At 41.0% G+C, this 6,880-nt stretch overlaps 1 pseudogene; it reads left to right on the top strand.

Annotated features, from left to right (window-relative positions):
* The first annotated feature begins 283 nt into the window (after window positions 1-283).
* LOC100341767 (eukaryotic translation initiation factor 5 pseudogene) lies at window positions 284-1,652 on the top strand (annotated as a pseudogene).
* Window positions 1,653-6,880: the final 5,228 nt, after the last annotated feature.

The following is a 6,880-nucleotide window of genomic DNA, read 5'->3' as shown; positions in this document are numbered from 1 at the left end:
TTTGCCTTATATTTCCATCTCATGAACAGGATTACCTTCTACTCCAAAAGCAGAAACCACTTACTCCCTCCTTTTTATGTCATTCACATTGAATTAAGCACCCAAGTTCTAGGGGCCGGAGACAGAAGCTCATTGAAAGCAGGTGTAAAAGCAAGAGCATCAGGGAGCTACTGAGCAGCCATTGGTACCTATACTGTGGACTCACAGCACACAAGTGTGGGGAGCAACTCGGACTAGACTAAATTACTGGAATTAAGACTTATTCTGTGCATCTGCTCTCCCACAATATGGCGCTGGGAGAGGAGTAAACAGCTTCTACGCAGCTGTCTCTTGCCAACTTGAGTGATGACCTGCAGGAGCTGATCCTGCTCCTGATTGGAGGAGAGCAGCGTACTCGGCGTGTGGGTAGCAGAGTTGGGATTGGTGGAAGAGGACTATAAAGGAGGAGAGAGACAACATGCACCGGGAACATCTAAGAGGAACACCTGAGGAACATCTGAGCAGCCCCCGAGAGAGCCGGCCGGCGGTGTGCCACTCCCCCTCGGAAGTGGGGAAAGTGGCAGGGGGAACCGCCCTTCCACGGAGGTGGAAGGGACGGTAGCCAACCCGGGAAGAACCAGCAGCAAACCCGGGAAGGGCCGAGCAGACAAAAGAACAGCACAGGGTCCTGTGTTGTTCCTCCGCGAAGAGGGGGAGCGACAACAAGCAAGAATCTTACAGCCTCCACGGTGAAAATGTTTCATGTCAGAGACCAAGAACTCTTACAGTCTATACCATTCCTCCTTCTCCAGACAGAAGATACCAAATAGTTGCAACAATCTCTTCATTTTATTGATGAAAGCAATGGAAAAGCCAAAATGTCTGTCAATGTCAACTACAGCATATCAGACAAGGCACGATGGCTGATTGCCAAAGCTGAAGGCAAAAGAAATGAAATCAATGCAGGTTATAGTCAGCATGGTTGAGATTGCAAAGGTGCCTAACTGGCCTTTAATGTACTCCACCAATTATTTTGGTTGGGAGCTAGGAGCACAGTCCCAGTTTGATGGGAAGAATGTCCATTGCACCATCAATGTATCTCATGAGGTGAATAAGCTGCAAGATATGTTGGATGCATTCATTAAAAAATGTGTTTTCTGTCCTGAGTGTGAGAATCCTGAAGCAGATATGCATGTCATTCCAAAGAGGAAAGTGATAGGTAATTCTTGTAAATCTGGTTGCTTTTGAGGCATGCTTGACCCACATCATAAACTTTACATATTCATTTTTAAAAACCCACCTGAGAATAGTGACAGTGGCACAGAAAAAAAAAAAAAGGAAAGGAAAAATAGGAAGGGCAAAGACAAGAAAAATGGCTCCATCTGCATCAGTGAAACATCCCACCACCAAATGTACCAGCCCCCTCCACATGCTGCAGACAAAGAGGAAGAGGATGCTTGTGGAAGAGGAAGATTCGACTGGGGAAGCTCAACGGCACAGAATGGATGAAAGCAGTGACTGCAAAAGTTATAACACTCAGTGATGATTTGGAGAAAACTATTGAAGAATGGGTCAATATCCTGTTTGATTTTGTTAATATAAAGAGAGAACAGAGTGTTATTGATTCATTTGACAGGAAATCATTGTGTCCTCTTGTATTAAGTTATCTTTAATGAGAAGATTAGAGAACAAATTAAGAAATACAAATGCCATTTCTTAAGATTTTGTCACAACAAAAAAGTTCAACAGTACATTCTTTATGGTTTGGAGTATTTCATAGCAATTCATTAAGCTCTGCCCATCTCCAAGATTCCAAATACCTTGAAGGAGATATAGGATACCAACCATTTGGAATAAGAGATCATCATCAGCTGGTTGGAAAAGGCTTCTAAGAAATATTTCTCAAAAGAACTTGTTAAAGAAAATTGTATTGGGGCCAGCGCTGTGGCACAGCAGGTTAATGCCCTGTGGCCTGAAGTGCTGGCATCCCATATGGGCGCCGATTTGAGACCCAGCTGCTCCACTTTTAATCCAGCTCTCTGCTATGGCCTGGGAAAGCAGTGAAAAATGGCCCAGTCCTTGGGCCCCTGCACCCAGGTGGGAGACCCAGAGGAGGCTCCTGGTTCTTGGCTTCAGATTGGCGCAGCTCAGATCATTGTGGCCAATTGGGGAGTGAACCAGCGGATGGAAGACTCTCTCTGCCTCTCCTCTCTCTGTAACTCTGACTTTCAAATAAATAAATAAATATTTTTTAAAAAGAGAGAGAGAATTGTATCAAAGCAGAACCAATTTAAATGGTTAGATCAGGTAGAGGAAGAATGTTCTGGTGGTGAAGATGATGAAGATGATAAAAATATTGGAGATGGTGTTTTTGAATACTGGCGGTGTACCAAAAGTTGAAACTCTGAAGTCTGACGAAGAGGATGATGAGACTGATATTGATGCACCTAGCTTACTGTAATGTTGCAACTTATCCATTAGCAGATGTGCAAAAGCTAAAATAACTTTATGCCATGCTACACTTTATATTAAAAATCTCTTACTGTAAGTGATCTGTAATTAAGTCCAGTGAGACATCTAGGTAGTCTGTATACATCATTGAACAGATACAGTGTGTTTGTTTCTGAAAAACTAGTGGTGGTCACATTAGGACAATATTTATACAGTTACAGAGTCAAGATTTAATGTTAGTCATTCCTAAGACTTTTGACACTGAATAATTTTGGTTGAAGTAATTGGTTCCTTTTTATAATATACCATCATTTAACCTGATGTGATTCTAGGATGCCTGTTAGATGTTGTTAGGTGCGGAGACCACAATGGGGACTTCAGCAGAATGTGAGCACACACATTTTTAATGACCTTATTCAACCATTAAGAAATATAATGCTTTTAAAAGTTTCATCTCTGGTCCCAAAACTTGGTACTTGGCAATGTCGGTTGCTATGCTGAGATAGTCTATTGGTCAAATGACAGTGCACCATCTTACTGAGAAGTAAAATGATCTGAGTGTCCTATAAGTAATCTAAGAGCAGATTTTGAAACTTGAAATAGTCTTTTTCCAGTTTGTGTAACTTTCCCCACATTTGCAGTCTATGAAGTCATGTACACTGCAAATTGGAAGAGCCAGGGAAACTACTACATTAACAAATAAGCATTTTGTGTATCTGTAGTGGTTGCTTTGTCGTGAGAGAGAAAATGCAAATGTTCAAGTGTGATTACATAGTCAATTGATTTTGTTTGGGGGAGACAGGTATGGTGCCCCTCATCTCTAGCAAGAACTGAGCATAGTATTTCAGCTTTTACCACTATGGATTACATTGTAGCTTCAGAATGCCCAGACATACTGTATCTTTTGTTCAGTATGATTGTTCCTGATACTATGGTTTGCTGTTTAATGTCTTTTCTACTTGAACCACACAGCTTATGCTTTCTAGATTTTTCTTGCTGTCTTGCCAAAATAAGTGTCACTATCTCTCAAACTTGATTTTTTTTTTCTATCTTACTATAGAAATAAGGTCAAAAGCATATTTCTAAGTCAGAGCCTCTCTTTTGTTGTAAGACTTGGGATATTTTTTACTTCATGCTGGATCTGGGCAGACACCCAAGAAGTCTGTGATGATGGTCACCGAATGCAGGTGAATGGGTCCTCAATCAGCTCCCCTAAGGCCTCAGGTTTGGGCTATCAGAGTGAATTCCTTGGCTGGTCAGCTAAGGTAAACTCATTTGATCTGAGTTTTGACTATATTTGAGTAATCAAGTTCAAGATGGAATCGTCGTGTGTATTCCTTCCTGCAAAAATGCACTGAGGGAATTGGAAATTCGTATGGTTAGTTTTGTTTGGAGGAGTGACTCACAGCATTCTTATTCTTCTTTGTGACCCACCTTACACCCTATGTGACTTTAATAACATATGTATGCAAAATTTTTTCACATTGAAATTCTATGAACATTTGATAAAATAAAAAAAAAAGCAGGTTTAGAGAATGGACACTGAAGTCATGGAATTTTTCCTCATCACATTTCAGTCTCCGTCTGTAGCACACAAATGAAGACTTTCAGGACCCATAATTCCCACTGCAAGTCACCAAGATGGGAGAGGCCACTGGGCCATGCTGGGTCTGTTCCTGACGTTTATGTTGAGATGGAGAATGACTGGGTCAAGTGTCTAAGCATCTTCTGATCAGACTCAATGTGCGCCTTTATCCATCCTCCTTTGACCACACCTCTGTCTCTTACTATATCTTTGCTTCTCACTCCTATCATCGACAGCACCAAGTTTGCTTTCCTTGTGAAACAGATTTTTTTCTCTCACTGCCTTGTGGTATCTTTCTTAGGAAAGCAACATTGAGCAAAACTAAAATGTAGCCAATTTTTCAGGAAGTTATACAACTACAGATGAATATTTGCATTTTTCAAACCTGCTATTTTTCGCATCACCAAGGATAAGAAAATCAAAACAGAGCATTGTAACAAACTTCTGTTTTAACAAGAATTCCCTTTGTTGATAGTGGTACTATCCACTATAGAACTTTGTGCAGTGGTGGTAATGTTCTACAACATTGCCACAAGCCAAAGTAGCTACAGTGCTCTTAGGATTTAGCCACTGGGCCTGATAAACTGAAATTTGAATTTTATTTATTTTAATTAATTTAATAACCACATTGGCTAAAGTCACTGTATCAGATCATGCAACTTTACAGGAATACAACTTCCTTTGCCCCATGTGATCTTGTTGGCATTCTCTTTTATAATCGCCAGTACTTCAGCTGTTTCATCCATTGTGGGTCAGCTCCCAGATTTACGTTGAACCATTTATGTACTATTTCTCTCCTCCATCCCTTTCTTCACCTTGTCCCTTCGGCTTAGAGAGCCCTGTCTTAATCTCCCACATTTTTACCACTTTTTTTTTTTTTTTTTTGACAGGCAGAGTTAGACAGTGTGAGAGAGAGACAGAGAGAAAGGTCTTCTTTTTCCGTTGGTTCACCCCACAATGGCTGCTACAGCTGACGCGCTGCGCCGCTCCAAAGCCAGGAGCCAGGTGCTTCCTCCTGGTCTCCCATGCAGGAGGAGGGCCCAAGCACTTGGGCCATCCTTCACTGCCTTCCCGGGCCACAGCAGAGAGCTGGACTGGAAGAGGAGCAACCGGGACAGAATCCAGTGCCCCAACCAGGACTAGAACCCCGTGTGCCCGCGCCACAGGCAGAGGATTAGCCTAGTGAGCTGCGGCGCCGGCCCACATTTTTACCTCTTTGTGCTCCCATCTTCTTCACGTCTTGAAATTCTGGTCCTGAAGGAACCATCCTTGATTGATTAATTCTCAGTCAGGTGCCATCCCTATTTGGTGTTTCTTTTCCAAAATATATTGTGCTTTTTAAAATCAACCATGATACAAAAGTCTCTCATGATTCTGTCTTCCTCAGCATGTTATAAGTTCCTTGCAAGGTCTGTGCATCATTTCATTTCCAGAAATGTAGCCAAATAGGATTCATTCAATAAGTGTTTTCTGAATTAATTACGTGTTAAGGATGTGGCAGTCTATCCAGAGAATTGTAGCTCAGAGATTTTGGGAAGAAGGAAATGTATATTGAGGGAATTACCCCAAAGAATAAAATCTGCCCATGAATGGTAAATTTTATTGCAGTTATTATTTATAATAAAATTAATTAAAGCAACCTCAATGACAAACACAGAGAACACCGTTTAGTGTATTATGCTATATCCAATAGAAGGAATATTACACAGCTATTAAAATTATAATCATGAAGCCTGGCAGCATATAGAAAATATTTATGGTTGGATAAATGAAAAGAAATACTATAGAATTTCTTCTGCACCAATTATTACAACCACTTAACAATATGATTGTGTCTAAACCCAGACTGGTATTAAAACTCTGACAATGAAAATGTTCACACTGGACTTTAGAAATGTGTGTTATTTCCTCTGATAAAAAATTGTACATTTTAATATTGTTTATGTTATTTTTACTTTTTGAAAAAGACAGTTAAAAGTACACAAAGGATCCCTTGATGCAATGCATCAAGCAAGGAGCTCTGAGCATGCATGTTTGAGAAACAGTGCAGTTAGGCGTAGCTCCATGAGGGGTGCAGGACCTCTGGGCAAAGATGTGTGTCCTCAGGGTATCTGAGGAACACAGAAAGCAGCAGGCTCTTTGGCTATATGTCTGCAGGTGATGCTCCTGACAACTCAAGTACCAAATCAGAAACTGGCTTAAGAAGCTCCAGGGCCAAGAATGTAAGTACATGTAAGTACTCTTTATGCTAATTAAAATGAGGCCCTGAAAATAACACAATACACAAATACAATCTCAATTAAAATACTATTAGCAAATTTTCATTTACAATCTCTTACGAATTTTCAAATGTGTTTTGTTTCTTTAGTGATAAGATGCAGAAGAAATGAAGCACTTTGGGGAGCAGGCAGTTAGCCTAGCAATTTAGATGTCTGAATCCTGTATCACAGTGCCTAATTTGATTTCTGGCTCTGATGCCTGTGTCCAGCTTCCTGCCAGTGCAGGCCCTATGAGGCAGTAATGATAGTCCAAGAAACCGGGAGACCTGGATTGGGTTCCTGGCTCCTGGCTTCAGCCTCAGCATAGTGCAGTCATTGTAGGTAGTTGGAGAGTGTGCCAGCAGATATGTTCTCTCTCTCGCTCTCCCTCTATAATTGTCCCTCTCTAATTCTCCCTCTCTTCCTCTTCCTCTTTCTCTCTGCATCTCAAATAAATATATTTTGAAAAAGAAAAGAGATACTCTTTTATTATTTAGGGCTGGTCCTCTAGACGTAATCCTGATGACATCTTTCTGGTCTTACAAAATGGTATCTCCCTGTACAGTTTGGGACATGCTCAATCGAACTTGCCCCAAACGGTAGAGTT

This window comes from Oryctolagus cuniculus, chromosome 6 (assembly GCF_051225735.1).
Source record: "Oryctolagus cuniculus isolate XC-2025 breed Fujian yellow rabbit chromosome 6, ASM5122573v1, whole genome shotgun sequence".
In the NCBI taxonomy this organism is placed as follows: domain Eukaryota; kingdom Metazoa; phylum Chordata; class Mammalia; order Lagomorpha; family Leporidae; genus Oryctolagus; species Oryctolagus cuniculus.
This window is presented reverse-complemented; position numbering and strand designations above follow the sequence as displayed.